Source organism: Heptranchias perlo, chromosome 5, assembly GCF_035084215.1.
Source record: "Heptranchias perlo isolate sHepPer1 chromosome 5, sHepPer1.hap1, whole genome shotgun sequence".
Taxonomy (NCBI): domain Eukaryota; kingdom Metazoa; phylum Chordata; class Chondrichthyes; order Hexanchiformes; family Hexanchidae; genus Heptranchias; species Heptranchias perlo.
Genome location: NC_090329.1, coordinates 96,130,132 through 96,147,800, shown reverse-complemented (window position 1 = coordinate 96,147,800; position 17,669 = coordinate 96,130,132).

The window sequence follows — 17,669 nt, the reverse complement described above, 5'->3', positions numbered from 1 at the left end:
CACTCGGCACTTCTGGCTGAAGATGGTTGCAAACGCTTCAGCCTTGTCTTTTGCACTCACGTGCTGGACTCCGCCATCATTGAGAATGGGGATGTTTGCAGAGCCTCCTCCTCCCATTAGTTGTTTAATTGTCCACCACCATTCACGACTGGATGTGGCAGGACTGCAGAGCTTTGATCTGATCCGTTGGTTGTGGAATCGCTTAGCTCTGTCTATACCATGTTGCTTCCGCTGTTTAGCATGCATTAGTCCTGAGTTGTAGCTTCACCAGGTTGGCACCTCATTTTTAGGTACGCCTGGTGCTGCTCCTGGCATGCTCTTCTACACTCCTCATTGAACCAGGGTTGATCCCCTGGCTTGTTGGTAATGGTAGAGTGAGGAATATGCCGGGCCATGAGGTTACAGATTGTGCTGGAATACAATTCTGCTGCTGCTGATGGCCCACAGCGCCTCATGGATGTCCAGTTTTGAGCTGCTAGATCCGTTCTGAATCTATCCCATTTAGCACAGTGGTAGTGCCACACAACACGTTGGATGGTGTCCTCAGTGCGAAGACGGGACTTCATCTCCATGAGGACTGTGCGGTGGTCACTCCTACCAATACTGTCATGGACAGATGCATTTGTGACAGGTAGATTGGTGAGGACGAGGTCAAGTAAGTTTTTCCCTCGTGTTGGTTCGCTCACCACCTGCCGCAGGCCCAGTCTAGCAGCTATGTCCTTCAGGACTCGGCCAGCTCAGTCAGTAGTGGTGCTACTGAGCCACTCTTGGTGATGGACATTGAAGTCCCCCACCCAGAGTACATTTTGTGCCCTTGCTACCCTCAGTGCTTCCTCCAAGTGGTGCTCAACATGGAGGAGGACTGATTCATCAGCTGAGGGAGGACGGTAGGTGGTAATCAGCAGGAGGTTTCCTTGCCCATGTTTGACCTGATGCCATGAGATTTCATGGGGTCCAGAGTCAATGTTGAGGACTCCCAGGGCCACTCCCTCCTGACTGTATATCACTGTACCACCACCTCTGGTGGGTCTGTCCTGCCGGTGGGACAGGACATACCCAGGGATGGTGATGGAAGAGTCTGGGACGTTGGCTGAAAGATATGATTCTGTGAGTATGGCTATGTCAGGCTGTTGCTTGACTAGTCTGTGGGACAGCTCTCCCAATTTTGGCACAAGTCCCCAAATGTTAGTAAGGAGGACCTTGCAGGGTCGACTGGGCTTGATGTTTTGCCGTTGTCGTGTCCGGTGCCTAGTGGTCCGATGCCGGGTGGTCCGTCCGGTTTTATTCTTATTATGACTTTTCGTAGTGAGATTTTACAACTGAGTGGCTTGCTAGGCCATTTCAGAGGGCAATTAAGAATCAACCACATTGCTGTGGGTCTGGACATGCATTTGTCAGGTCACTGGCATTTTCAGGAAGGTAGGGGGTGCTCTTTCAGTTTGACATGAATATTCAGGCAACAATTTGATAGAGTTTATTGGGGGCGAAATTGGGCCATGTAGCGCCCGTTTTGTAGGTGCTACACGGACACTTAAGTCCTGAAAATGGCGTCCAAGATGCGCGCGCGCACTTCCGACGTGAAGTGCGCAGGACGCCATCTTGGTAAAGGGGATTGCACTTAACGACTGCCGGCAGCATGTAGAGTAGGGAGATTATGGCGTGAATCAGTGTGCAACACTGATTTGAAGCAGCCGGTGAAAATTTGGAACTCCACGCTCCAGCCAACGCCCTGTCTTAACCTCGCACAGCTAAACAGGACTTAAACGGCATGAAGGACCCCCACACCAGCGCTGTTTAAAGGGTTCAAGAAGTACTTACATGTTCGTTGCTGGATTATTTCTTCTGGCTGCTGGTGCAATTGTTTTTGGAAGTTTTCTATGCTTGGCTAAAGTTTCAATACTCTACAGAGTGATCTGGCTGGTCTTGCAGTACTTTTAGTGGCATTTAAAATATTGTGCTGAAAAAAGTTGCTTCCAGACATGAGTGGCCTGCTAGGGCTTCCTCTGAGAATTGAACATGACTGGGAGAATGAAGAGTGGCCACACAGAGCAGGACAAGCTGCTAGAAGAGGGAGGAGGAGGAGGAGGAGCAGGGCACTCTGCAGGAGGCCATATCCAAGGAAGGTCTTCAGGGACTAAGTCTCTTACCTCAACTTCAGCGATGACCAGTGCATTCGATATCTGTGGTTCACTAAAGGGGTTGTGACTGAAATTTGTCAACTGCTGCAGCCACAAAGCAAGGCAAGGACAGCATTGCCTGTGGCTGTCAAGGTGACCGTGGCGCTTAATTTTTACGGCTCTGGCTCTTTTCAGGTTGCTGCTCGAGATATAAGCAACATCTCGCAGATTGCAGTGCACTGCTGTATAAGGGAGGTCACTGAGGCTCTGAATGTACTGAAAAACAGATTCATCTCATTTCCTCTTGCCAGAGACAAGCAGGAGGAGCGAACATGAGCTTTTGCTCGCATTGAAGCTTCCTCATGGTGCAGGGTGCCATTGGCTGCATGAAATATTGCCATGCATGCTCCACATCTGAACTCGACCAGATTCATGAACAGAAAGGGATTCCACTCGCTGAATGTGTAGCTGGTGTGCAACCACACAGAGTGCATCATGCAGGTCAGTGCCCACTATCCTGGCAGCAGTCATGATTCCTTCATCCTGCGGCAGTCCTCTGTTCCACCTGTATTTCACCCAGCACGGCAAGTCAAAGGCTGGCTACTGGGCGACAAGGGTTATCCCCTCATGAAATGGCTCATGACTCTGGTCAGGAAGGCATACACATGTGCACAGCCGGCGTACAAGGAGAGCCATGCTGCCACACGGAACATCATGGAGCACACCATAGGCGTCCTCAAGCAACGCTTCCGCTGCCTGGACCACTTTGGAGGAGCCGTGCAGTACTCAGCTGAGTGAGTATCAAGATTTGTCATTGCACAACCTGGCCATTATGAGGGAGCAGCCCTTGCCACCGCCTATCAGGCGAGAACCTGGGCAAGAGGCAGAGGAGGAGGAGGAAGAGGTGGAGGGGGAAGTGGAGGAGGAAGAAATGCAACAGAAAGTGGAGGAAGAGGCAGGGAGGCTACAAGATCAACAGGCCCTGTCTGCCAGGGCTCTGCGTGATCAGATTATTAATGAGTGATACCAGTAATCTCAATGACACCTCCCCATTTGCAAACAGTCCCACACTCCTTACCATTATAACGTCCTTATGATTACACAAAGCTTGCTCCCTCAGCCCATCACAGAAATAAAAACCATCACAAAACGCAAATTCAAATCCACATTTATAAATGAACACTTGAAATGATCAAACAGACTGATACTATTCACACTTGTGCATTCCCTTAGCGTCCGTCGTTCATGCCTTTACCTTTCCTAGTGCTCCTATGAGGTGCATCCCCAGTGACTGGAGCATGAGAGGTGGAAGGTTGCTGACCTTCAATGGAGGAGACTGCAGATGGCCTTGGAGGATGACCTCAAGAAGCACTGGGCCAAGAGGGCCCGGCTTCAGACTGCGCCATTTCAGCCTGGGCTGCAGCAGTCTGGGCCAGCTGGCTGACAGGCAACAACAAGGGCACTGGCGGAGTGGCAGAGGTGGGAGCAGGAATTCTATCATCCTCAGCGGGGACAGCAGGTTCGTCTTCCATGGGCCACTGCCGCTCTCCCGTGGTGGGGCCTCAGCAATCCTGGTGATCTGCTAGAGAACAGATTGCTGGACTGCTGTGATGCCCTGGAAGCCCCTTTCAACAGTGGTACGCAGAGCCACGATAGCAGCAGTCTGAACTTCCAAGGCAGCAGTCAGACCTTTGATGGCAGATGTTTGTGCTGCAATGGAAGCTGTGACATTGATCATCAGACGCTGCATCATGGTGTGCCGATGGAGGTGACCGCCCATTCCATGCAGGAAAGGATGGGCTACAAGCTCTGCACAAAGCCCTGTGCCAAGTTGGAGCTGGACTCCTCCATGCTCCTTAACATTGTGCGCAGGCTTTCCAGTGCACCAAGCATTTGGTGGTGTACACCCATCAGCTGCCTTCTGTAGCCTGGCCCATCGAAGTCCTCATCTGACTCCTCTGCGCGGAACTAACATGCAACCTTGCCCTCCAACGAGCTGGCACCTGTGGTATCCTATCCCGCCGCCCCAGCTCCTGCGCACTTGTGCCCGGTGTCTCACCACATGCCGATCCCTCCTCTATCCTAGCCTCTAAACTATGTGCAGTGTCAATCTCTGAGCTGGTGGCTGCGAGCGTAAGATCGAGTGACGGTGTCTTTTTATCATCACTGTCTTCTTCCTCTCCCTCCTCTGACTGTGCAGGTTCCAGTTCTTGGGTATCTGAAATGACAAAGGGACACGGGTTGAGTTGTAGTGAGGGGAGAGGAGAAAGTAAGAAGTGCATGCTCACACCATCTGCAGCACGTGAGTCAGAAAAGATTGTGGGATGAGAGGGAAGTGGGAAGCGAGAAGGATTAGGTATGCAGAGACCCACATTATCAATCCCTCCAGCACCACCAGTGGCCACAGCCTCAGTGATGACTCTTCCAATGATGGCCAACACTGTATCCTCCATGGGAGTTAAAATTTGTAGGTGCGCTTGTCCTCCTCCAGTTCTTTCTCTGCCTCCTGTTATGCATCGCCTTCTCCTGCAACAAAAAGGGAAGTGTGTCAGTGAGTATTCTGCAAGATGTTTGGGTGATGTGGCTGTCATGGTGAATAGCTACCAATGTGTGTGACCTGTGAGTTGTGGGTGTGCGGCTTGCAACAGTGGTAATGTGTGAGGGTGAGAGCAAGCATCTGATTTGAAGGGTTGAGTACTGATTGAAAGAGATTGTTGGTAGGAGGGTAATGGGGGGTGTAGAGTGTGGAGCAGTGGATGTGGCTAGTGGTGCAGTTGGTAGATGACGCCACTTGACAGTTGACCTAACTCATCTTGACCACTTGTATCAAATCATTGCATCCATGTTCTTGGCGCTATGCTCCTGGCATTGACCTCATTCTCTACTTCCTCCCACTGCCTCTTGAGCATATGTCTGGAGGGCCTCTTGCCCCCCTGTGGATTTAGGATGTCCCTCCTTCTGTCCACCTCTTGCACCAAGGCTTCTAGTGCATCATCAGAGAATCTTGGTGCATGCTCTCTTGCAGGTGCAGCCATTCTTCCAAGTATCACTTCTCACATGACTCCCATCACTTCCTGCAGCCCCTAAACTTGTTGAGTATGAAGGGCTTCCACTCTCTAAATGTACAGATCATGCATTACCAGTTGCAAAGAATTCTGCATATCAACACTAGATTTGTTGGAAGTTGCCCTGCTTTTGTTCTCAAGAATTCTTGCCCTCCCAGATCTCTTAAAGGAAGAAGCTGAAATGAGCAGTGGCTTTTAGTAGCAAAATAAGACCATAAGAGATAGGAGCAGGAGTAGGCCATTCGGCCCCTCGAGCCTGCTCCGCCATTTAATGAGATCATGGCTGATCTGAATTTTACCTCAACTCCACTTTCCCGCCCTTTCCCCATATCCTTTTGACTCCCTTGCTGATCAAAAATTTGTCTAACTCAGCCTTGAATGTATTCAATGACTCAGCCTCCACAGCTTTTTGGGGTAAAGAATTGCAAAGATTCACGACCATCTGGGAGAAGAAATTCCTCCTCATTTCCATGGGCGACCCCTTATTCTGAGACTATACCCCCTAGTTTTAGATTCCTCCATGAGGGGTAACATCCCCTCAGCATCTACACTATCGAGTCTTGTATGTTTCAATAAGATCTCCTCTCATTCTTCTAAACTCCAATGAGTATAGACCCAACCTGTTCAATCTTTTCTCATAAGACAACCCTTCCATACCCAGAATCAACTTAGTGAACCTTCTCTGAACTGCCTCCAATGCAAGTATGTCCTTCCTTAAATAAGGGCACCAGAACTGCACGCAGTACTCCAGGTGTGGTCTCACCAGCACCCTGTACAGTTGTAGCATGACTTCCCTGCTTTTATACTCCATCCCCCTAGAAATAAAGGCCAATATTCCGTTTGCCTTCCAGATTACCTGCTGCACCTGTATGTTGACATTTTGTGTTTCATGTACGAGGACACCCAGATCCCTCTGTACCGCAGCATTTTGTAGTATTTCTCCATTCAATAATATTTTGCTTTTTTATTTTTCCTCCCAAAGTGGATGACTTCACATTTTCCCACATTATATTCCATCTGCCAAATTTTTGCCCATTCGCTTAACCTGTCAATATCCCTTTGCAGACACTTTGTGTCCTCATCGCAACTTGCTTTTCCACCTATCTTTGTATCATCAACAAATTTGGCCACTAGACATTCTGTTCCTTCATCCAAGTCATTGATATATATTGTAAATAGTTGAGGCCCCAGCACTGAGCCCTGCGGCACCCCACTAGTTACAGATTGCCATTTTGAAAATGACCCTTTTATCCCGACTCTTTGTTTTCTGTTAGTTAGCCAATCCTCTCTCCATGCCAGTATATTACCCCCAACACCACGAGCTCTTATCTTGTGCAGTAATCTTTTATGTGGCACCTTATCGAATGCCTTTTGGAAATCCAAATATACTGCATTCATTGGTTCCCCTTTATCCACCCTGCCCGTTACTTCCTCAAAGATCTCTAATAAATTTGTCAGACATGATTTCCCCTTCATAAAACCATGTTGACTCTCCTTGATTGTATTATGAGTCTCCAAATGTCCTGCAACTATTTCCTTAATAATGGATTCTAGCATTTTCCCAATGATTGACGTTAGGGGGTAATATACCCCCTGCTGCCGTAGTTAATGACCCCTCTGCAAATTGCAAGACAGCAGCTGAGGAGTGCTAAAATGAGGCACGTGCTTCTACAAAAGCAGTAATTGAAAGAACTGTAGTGGTTTTAAAGCAACGCTTTCACTGCCTTGATAGGTCTGGAAGGGCTCTGCAATATGTTATTGAGTGGGTATCTGGCACTGTGCTGGTTTGCTGTGCCTGCACAACTTTATAATCCACAAAGGCTTAGGTATGGAGATTCCTGGGGAGGGTGGCTCCTTCTGCTTTGGAGGCATAGGAGCATGGTGGGAAGCACTGGGGGGGACTGACATTCAGAGGATCTCTCAGTAATGACTGCAAGAAGCTGAGGACTTAAATAATTAATAAAGTGTTCTCCTCTAATATAAAAACAGAAAATGCTGGAAAAGCTCGGCAAGTCAGGCAGCATCTGTGAAGAAAGAAACAGAGTTAATGTTTCAGGTCGAAAACCTTTCATCAGAACTGGAAGATGTTAAAGAGTTAAAGTTTTTAAGCAAATACAGAGCCAGGGAAAGCGGGGGTGGGGGGGGAGGGGAGGGAAGGAATGAACAAAAGGGAAGATCTGTGATAGGGTAGAGGGCAAGAGTGATTAAATGACAAAAGGGATGATGGTGTAGGGCAAGCAGGGTGGTAATGGGACAGGTTAAGAAACAAAAGATGGGTCTAGAGGAGCTGTAAATGGCAGCAGCAGAACCATTACCAGCAGCTGCAGTCCAAAAAAATGGGAGCAGTGGTTATGATCTGAAGTTATTGAAATCAATGTTGAGTCCGGAAGGTTGTAAAGTGCCAAATTGAAACATGAGGTGCTGTTCCTCAAGCTTACGTTGAGCTTCATTGGAACAGTGTAAGAGGCCAAGGCAAGAGAGGTCAGAGTCGGAGTGGGATGGGAAATTAAAATGGCAAGCGACCGGCAGGTCAGGGTCACGCTTGCAGACTGAATGGAGGTGTGCAGCAAAGCAATCACCCAATCTACGTTTGGTCTCCCTAATGCAGAGGAGACCGCATTATGAGCAGCAAATACAGTATACTAAATTGAAAGAAGTACCTGGAAGGAGTGTTTGGGGCCCTGAACAGTGGAAAGGGAGAAGGTGAAAGGTCAGGTGTTACATCTCCTGCGCTCACACGGGTAGGTGCCTTGGAGAGGAGAGCAGTGTTGGGGGTGATGGAAGAGTGGACCAGGGTGTTTGGTGGTGGGATTGCGCTGGAGGTGGCGGAAATGGTGGAGGATGATCCGTTGAATGTGAAGGCTGGTGGGGTGGAAGGTGAGGACAAGCGGGACCCTATCATGGATCTGGGAGCGAGAGGAAGTGGTAAGGGAAGAAGTGTGGGAGATAGACAGACACGGTCGAGGGCCCTGTCAACTACAATGGAGGGGAATCCTTGGTTGAGGGAAAAGGAAGACATATCGGAGCCCAAGTAAAATTGAAGTCAATGGGAAAGAGGGGGAAAACTCTCCAGTGGCTGAAGTCATAACTAGCACAAAGAAAGATGGTAGTGGTTGTTGGAGGCCAATCATCTCAGCCCAAGACATTGCTGCAGGAGTTCCTCAGGGCAGTGTCCTAGGCCCAACCATCTTCAGCTGCTTCACCAATGACCTTCCCTCCATCATAAGGTCAGAAATGGGGATGTTCACTGATGATTGCACAGTGTTCAGTTCCATTCGCAACCCCTCAGATAATGAAACAGTCCGTACCCGCATGCAGCAAGACCTGGATAACATCCAGGCTTGGGCTGATAAGTGCCAAGTAACATTTGTTCTAGACAAGTGCCAGGCAATGACCATCTCCAACAAGACAGAGTCTAACCACCTCCCCTTGACATTCAACGGCATTACCATCGCCCAATGCCCCATCAACATCCTGGGGGTCACCACTGACCAGAAACTTACTGGACCAACCATATAAATACTGTGGCTACAAAAGCAGGTCAGAGGCTGGGTATTCTGCGGCAAGTGACTCACCTCCTGACTCCCCAAAGCCTTTCCACCATCTACAAGGCACAAGTCAGGAGTGTGATGGAATACTCTCCACTTGCCTGGATGAGTGCAGCTCCAACAACACACAAGAAGCTCGACATCATCCAGGACAAAGCAGTCCGCTTGATTGACACCCCATCCACCACCCTAAACATTCACTCCCTTCACCACCGGCGCACCGTGGCTGCAGTGTGTACCATCTACAGGATGCACTGCAGCAACTCTTGTTTGACAGCACCTTCCAAACCTGCGACCTCTACCACCTAGAAGGGCAAGGGCAGCAGGCACATGGGAACAACACCACCTGCACGTTCCCCTCCTTGTCACACACCATCCTGACTTGGAAACATATCGCCGTTCCTTCATCGTCGCTGGCTCAAAATCCTGGAACTCCCTACCTAACAGCACTGTGGGAGAACCTTCACCACGTGGACGGCAGCGGTTCAAGAAGGCGGCTCACCACCACTTTCTCAAGGGCAATTAGGGATGGGCAATAAATGCTGGCCTCGCCAGAGATGTCCGCATCCCATGAACGAATAAAAAAAAAGCATTGGTGTGGAAGGTGGCATCGTCAGAACAGATGCGATGGAGACGGAGAAACTGGGAGAGGGCAATAGAGTCCTTACAGGAAACGGGATGGGAGGAAGTGGAATCAAAGTAGCCATGGGAGTCGGTGGGCTTATAGCTTATTCCAGCATCTATAGTATTTTGCTTTTTATTAAGTGTTCTCCGCTGTTTACGTGTCTCCCTTTGTCACCACAGCCTGTACACCTTTGCCCTCACTTTCAGTTCAAGTCCTAATCTTTCCATTCAAAACACATCTTGGAACCTCACATCACATCAGACCCTACAATTCCTAACATACTCCATGGGCAGGCGGAGAAGGGTGAATTTCCTCAGGGCTTCTCCTGCTCCGCCTTGGTAACTTTGGTGAAAACCCCATAACGCTGGCAGAGAAGGAGCAGCTCCGAGGAATTTCCTGGCCAATAAAACTTTATTTTATTCAGTAGCTGCATATTAGTGCCGTTTCTACATTTTTGTATACTGTTGCCATTTATCAGCCATTATATTACCAAGTGTTGCACTGAGTGCAATGGAGCACAGAGTGATCAGCTGAGAGTTTGGTGAGTGTGGGAGTTCGGTGAAGTGGGGGAAGGAGGTGCTGCTTTGCCTTGCTTTTCCTAACTTTTTCCGCAGAGAGAAAACTACTGTACAACATCACAGGTGAGGCAGGAGAGTCTGAGAGCGGGAGGAGAGTCCAAGAGGTGAGCACAGTGTAATTCTAAGGCAAGTCATGGCAGCAGAGCTCACATCCGAGATATGCTCCTCCTGTACTATGTGGGAAGTCATGGACACTATCAGTGTCCCTGGCGACCATGTGTGCAGGAAGTATATCCAGCTGCAGCTACTGGCTAACCGCATTTCAGAGCTGGAGCTGCGGGTGGATTCACTGTGGAGCATCCGCGATGCTGAGACTATTGTGCATAGCACGTTCAGTGAGGTGGTCACATCGCAGGTAAAGATTATGCAAGCAGAAAGGAAATGGGTGACCGCCAGGCAGAGTAAAAGGACTAGGCAGGTATAGCAGGAGTCCCCTGGGGCCATCTCCCTCTCAAACAGATATACTGCTTTGGATACTGTTGGGGGAGATGGCTTATCAGAGGAAAGCAGCAAGAGCCAAGTTCGTGGCACCATGGGTGGCTCTGCTGCACAGGAGGGGAGGAAGAAGAGTGGCAGGGCAATAGTGATAGGGGATTCAATTGTAAGGGGAGTGGATAGGCGTTTCTGCAGCCGCAAACGTGACTCCAGGAGGGTATGTTGCCTCCCTGGTGTGAGGGTCAAGGATGTCACGGAGCGGCTGCAGGGCATTCTGGAGGGGGAGGGAGAGGGAGAACAGCCAGTAGTCGTGGTCCATATCGGTACCAACGACATAGGTAAAAAAAGGGATGAGTTCCTGCAAGGTGAATTTAAGGAGTTAGGAGATAAATTAAAAAGCAGGATCTCAAAGGTAGTGATCTCAGGATTACTACCAGTGCCACGTGCTAGTGAGTATAGGAACAGGAGAATAGATCAGATGAATGCGTGGCTGCAGGGATGATGTAGGAGGGAGTGTTTTAGATTCCTGGGACACTGGGACCGGTTCTGGGGAAGGTGGGACCTGTACAAATGGGACGGGTTAAACCCGAGCAGGACCGGGGCCGATGTCCTCGCAGGGGTGTTTGCTAGTGCTGTTGGGAAAGGATTAAACTAGAATGGCAGGGGGATGGGAACCTGAGCAGGGAGACGGAGGAGGGGGAAACAAGGATAGAGACAAAAGACTGAAATGGAAAAAGCAATAGTGGAAGGCAGAGAAAACAATGATGAAAAACAAATAGGGCCATAGTGCAAAATAATACTAAGATGACTAGCAATCGTAAAAAGACAAGTCTAAAGGCATTGTGCCTTAATGCGTGGAGCATTCGCAATAAGGTAGATGAATTAACAGCGCAGATAGATATTAACGGTTATGATATAGTTGCGATTACGGAGATATGGCTGCAGGGTGACCAAGGATGGGAACTGAACATCGAGGGATATTCAATATTTAGGAGGTGGGGTAGCGTTGTTAGTAAAGGAGGAAATCAATGCAATAGTGAGGAAGGATATTGGCTCGGAAAATCACGATGTCGAATCTGTATGGGTGGAGCTAAGAAACACCAAGGGGGCAGAAAATGTTGGTGGGGGTTGTCTATAGGCCCCCAAACAGTAGTGGAGATGTAGGGGAGGGCATTAAACAGGAAATTAGAGATGCATGCAAGAAGGGTACAACTATAATCATGGGTGACTTTAATTTACGTATAGATTGGTCAAACCAAATTACCAATAATACTGTGGGGGAGGAATTCCTGGAGTGTGTACATGATGGATTTCTAGACCAATACGTTGAGGAACCAACTAGAGAACAGGCGATCCTAGACTGGGTATTGTGTAATGAGAAAGGATCAATTAACAATCTTGTTGTGCGGGGTCCCTGAGGGAAGAGTGACCATAACAAGATAGAATTCCTCATTAAGATGGAGAGTGAAGTAGTTGAATCCGAAACTATGGTCCTGAATCTAAATAAAGGAAATTACAAAAGTATGAGGTGTGAGTTGGCTATGATAGATTGGGGAACTTTACTAAAGGGGATGACGGTGGATAGGCAATGGCTAATATTTGAAGAATGTGTGCAGGAATTACAACAATTATTCATTCCTGTCTGGCGCAAAAATAAAACAGGAAAGGTGGCTCAACCATGGCTTACAAAAGAAATTAGGGATAGTATTAGATCCAAAGAGGAGACATATAAAATTGTCAGAAAAAGCAGCAAGCCTGAGGATTGGGAACAGTTTAGAATTCAGCAAAGGAGAACAAAGAGATTGATTAAGAGGGGAAAAATAGAGTATGAGAGTAAACTAGCAGGGAACATAAAAACTGATTATAAAAGCTTCTATAAATATGTCAAGAGAAAAAGATGAATGAAGACAAATGTAGGTCCCTTACAGTCAGAAATGGGGGAAATTACAATGGGGAACAAAGAAATGGCAGAACAATTAAACACATACTTTGATTCTGTCTTCACAACAGAGGACACAAATAACCTCCCGAAAATGTTAGGGAACCAAGGATCTAGTGAGAGAGAGGAACTGAAGGAAACCAATATTAGTAAAAAAATAGTGCTGGGGAAATTAATGGGACTAAAGGTTGACAAATCCCCAGGGCCTGATAATCTACATCCCAGAGTACTAAAGGAAGTGGCCCTGGAAATAATGGATGCATAGGTGATCATCTTCCAAAATTCTATGGACTCTGGAACAGTTCCTACAGATTGGAGGGTGGCAAATGTAACCCCACTATTTAAAAAAAGGAGGGAGAGAGAAAACAGGAAATTACAGACCAGTTAGCCTAACATCAGTAGTGGGGAAAATGCTAGAGTTTATTATAAAGGATGTGATAACAGAACACTTGGAAGGCATTAACAGGATTGGGCAAAGTCAGCATGGGTTTATGAAAGGGAAATCATGCTTAACAAATCTACTGGAGTTTTTTGAGGATGTAACTAATAGAATAGACAGGGGAGAACCAGTGGATGTGATGTATTTGGATTTTCAGAAGGCTTTTGATAAGGTCCCACACAAGAGGTTAGTGTGCAAAATTAAAGCACATGGGATTGGGGGGAATATACTGGCATGGATTGTGAATTGGTTGGCAGACAGGAAACAGAGAGTAGGAATAAACGGGTCTTTTTCAGGGTAGCAGGCAGTGACTAGTGGGGTACCGCAGGGATCAGTGCTTGGTCCCCAGCTATTCACAATATATATCAATGATTTGGATGAGGGAACTGAATGTAACATTTCTAAATTTGCAGACGACACAAAGCTGGGGCGGAATGTGAGCTGTGAGGAGGATGCAAAGAGGCTCCAATGTGATTTAGACAAGTTGGGTGAGTGGGCAAGAACATGGCAGATGCAGTATAACGTGGATAAATGTGAGGTTATCCACTTTGGTTATAAAAACAGAAAGACAGATTATTATCTGAATGGTGATAGATTGGGAAAAGGGGAGGTGCAACGAGACCTGAGTGTCCTTGTACACCGGTCGCTGAAAGCGAGTATTCAGGTGCAGCAAGCAGTTAGGAAGGCAAATGGTATGTTTGCGTTCATTGCAAAAGGATTTGAGTGCAGGAACAGGGATGTCTTACTGCAGTTATACAGAGCCTTGGTGAGACCACATCTGGAGTATTGTGTGCATTTTTGTTCTCCTTATCTGAGGAAGGATGTCCTTGCCATGGATAGAGTGCAACAAAGGTTTACCAGACTGATTCCTGGGATGGCAGGACTGACGTATGAGGAGAGATTGGGTCGACTAGGCCTATATTCACTAGAGTTTAGAAGAATGAGAGGTGATCTTATCGAAACATATAAAATTCTAACAGGACTGGACAGACTAGATGCAGGGAGGATGTTCCCGATGGCTGGGGAATCCATTTCCAGGGGTCACAGTCTCAGGATACGGGGTATGCCATTTAGAACAGAGATGAGGAGAAATTTCTTCACTCAGAGGATGGTGAACGTGTGGAATTTTCTACCACAGAAGGCAGTGGAGGCCAAGTCATTAAATATATTCAAGAAGGAGATAGATATATTTCTTAATGCTAAAGGGATCAAGGGATATGGGGATAAAACGGGAACAGGGGACTGAGTTAGACGATCAGCCATGATCATTTTGAATGGTGGAGCAGGCCCGAAGGACCGAATGGCCTACTCTTGCCCCTATTTTCTATGATTCTATGATTCTACCAAAAACCAATCGACTTTACCTTGAAGCTTTGTGAGAGCTAATTTGCAAAAGCTCACATTCTAGGGATGGACGTTCATATCGGGTAACAAGGGAGGAAATGAGGAAACATTTAACATTGTAACAGTTCGATACTGCCGGTGTTCATTCTGGAACATGCATTGACAAACTTCCGTCTACATCCACATTTATGGCTAATTAGACTGCTTGTGAGGAATTTTTCAGTTTCCTTATGATTTGATATTTCAAAACTGCGGTTGCAATGGATGGATTCCAAATAGATTTCCAGCTGCTTTTTACACTGAAAGTTACACAAATCTTAATTGTCTTTCTTTAAAATAATTACATTTGACATTTGGTGGGACCCACTCTATAATTATGATTTAAAACATGAACTAAGATCTGGCCACATGTTAGACCACTTGCCTCGATATTGAGCCTGAATCCCTTTGGGCTGCCTGCCAATTGAATCCCTCTCCTTCACTTGGGTGAGTTTTGTCTATTCTTAGCCAGGCTACCAGATGGATTGTAGTATGGAAGTGAATGCATTGTAAGGGCACAAGTTTTTTTTGAAATATTACAATTTATGTTTTGGAAGATTGTTTATTTAAAACCTTGAATTTCTTTTTTCAGACTCAAATTGAACTGAAATAGAATGAAGTGGATGATATGAACAAAATACAGTGATAGATGATGGACGCAGGGGTCCAGTTGACCAAAGAATACATGAAGAGCAACGTTAAGTCCACAAGTTGTGTAACTACCATATTTGGCATGAACCTGCCATTTTTTTTAAGGAGCCAAACATTGTTAATGCAAGTTAAAGTTGCCGGCTTATGTGTATCTAAAGTAATTAAAATTACTCAAGTAATAACCAGATTGAAAGAGAAATCTATGGCTTGCTTTCCTTTCAATTAAAAAGGAGTCTATCTGAGTGTAATGACCTTTGAATAGGAAAATATACTGTTTGAGGCAGAATGTGTTATGGAAAGCTCCTAGTTGCAATAAGCTGAAAATTTGATCAATAAACTTTTGTATAGAAAAGATATGTTCAGATTTAAAGCTGTTTAAGATTCTCAGCAACCCTTTATACTTCAGACCCCTAGTTCCACACCCATCATCGACAAAAAAAGAATGCCCAAAGCGAAAATAAACAACCACTTCAACATGATCTTGGCACGGAGCAGGGAAAAATAGTAACATCCATTACCTGCATGACAACAATAACTGTACTTCAAAGTAAATCATTGTATGTGAAGCATTTTGGGACACTTCTGAGAAAGGTGATAAGGCACTTTATAAGCTTCTTTCTTTTTTTCTTTCTTTCCATAATTCTTCCAAAAATGAGAAATTGGAGCCTATATGAAATGGATCCAATACTATTCCCCAACCACGGTATCCATGACCAAGATTATGAATACAAGACTGATATCTAATTTCTTCACGCAAGTGTGGAGGTCTTTTATTGAAATTAATGACTGAATTACAGACATCCACCTCGACATGATGGTGGTGGAAAAAGTATGTAAAAATGGAGCATAGCAGCCTATCAAGAAGAAAAAATTGCAAATATTATATATATGATATTGTTGGGAAATGCCCTAAGAACTGCCTTAAACGTGTCCTCAAAATGGAGTCAGTAGTCAGACTGACTGCTGGGAAAGGAAAAGGCTACTTCTGATTAAACCATGAAGGCATATACAAGCAAAACGTTCCTTACCAGTGATAGAAAAGAAGTCATCAAGACCACAGGTCCAATGGGAGAAATATAGATGTCCTACCTCATCTGGAGTTGTATGAGGCCCTTTGTTAGCAAAGACCTGAGAAGCTAGGGAGTTAATGAACAACTTAGCATGCAGTGCTTCATTGATTTGGAAGTCAAGGGTACCAAAGGGCTCTGTGAGGTGATTGACAGTGAAAGGCTGAGCCCTAATACATGTGTCACTCAGATTGCTCAATAAAATTGAGGAGGTTTTCTTTGGAAATTAAGGATATGCAAGATGCTGCTTTTGACTTCAGTTCTTAGTTTTTAGTTCTTAGCTTAATTGTAGTTCTTGTAGTCACCTTTGGGTACAGGACTTCTATGTCTAGTATATGTAGAAGGGTACCTCTGTAAAATCGGAAAGTGCGTCACTGACAGAGAGGGAGAAAGGATACAGAAATTAAGATTGTATGGCTATACCAGTCATATACAGGCAGATAAAAGCGTGTCACTTAGATGTACAAGTTTCGCTAAGATCAAGGGAGGTGAGATTTAAGCCAGCCAGTCCTTCTACAGCTACCAGCACAAAGGGTGAATTCACCCCAGAGCAGAGGATCCAGGAGGAATGGATAGCACCCCTTACAGTCAGAGGTTTATCACTCTGACGTCTCAGAAGGTAAAGCAATGAGTCCATCCACACCATCCACCAGGAGGAGGTTGTATAAGTTAACAACAAGCATATAAATTTTAATCTATTCAATGAACTGGTTATCTCATGCTGTTAACTTGTCAGCTCTCTAAGGAATCTAATCCTAAATTAATTTCACCAATTTAATTCAATCTCAGACATTAATCTCAACTGTAAATTTATAATCAACAAGCAGTTAATGCTGAATTACTGTGACATAACTGAACTGATTTTGTAACCTCTGTTATTTATTGCATCAATTAATCCTATCTATTAATTATTTTCATACTAAATGTTTACATGCTCCCAGCTATGATTCTAAGGTTAATAAATAATTGTTAGTCCATGACTTTGTTGTCGGACTTCTTTTATAATTGGCAAGAAAAGACTAATTTGTTCCCTCAGTAGCTTGTGCAGATCCTGTTGAGAGATTGGTGTTGCAAATGCTAATATAATCTGAATTTCTGGGCATAGATTTGGTGGTAAACCCCAAACAGTTCCTTGACAAAGAGTTGAGGTGAAGGGGTTAATGATTCATCCAGTGCCCTTGATGAATATTCATGTTAAGGTGCTGATTCCAGTGTTTTTACAATGGGCACATTAATTTGGAGCCCACAGCTAATATGGTAGAATTGTGCTGACTGATTAGAAATTGTTTCATTTAATGCACTCAGAGATCCTTGAGAAAGTGCTGCACTGTGAGATCATCTAGGCTGTTACTTAATGAACAAATGAACTTGTATTTATAGCCTGGTGAAAAGGCTTTTTTTGGGTCCAATGAGTCAATTAGTATTGGGCAGAGTGTTCCAGCAATAGAGGGGAAGGAAAATAAAAGTTTCATGGTGCTACAGTGGCTTTTGTTGGTCAGCGGAGAGAAACTGTGCTTGGCCTGAATGTGTATCAAGAGTTGTTAATGAGTCTGTCAGATGTTTTTTTAATAGGATTCAAATGAGAACTTTCTATACTTAACATGAAAGTGGTCTTGTTAAAAGAAAAATCTCATCCAGCGGTTTCAGTGACTGGAGCCAGAATTTGTGTTTCAAATGTTAGTAACAATTGCAAATATGTTTTGTTATATTAGGCATGAACGATTCTTCAAAAAACATATGACTTCCCCTCTTCTGATTTATAGAATCAACTTAAAAAGCAATCTGGAACACTCCAGCACTTTCATACAGACAGGGAACGGAG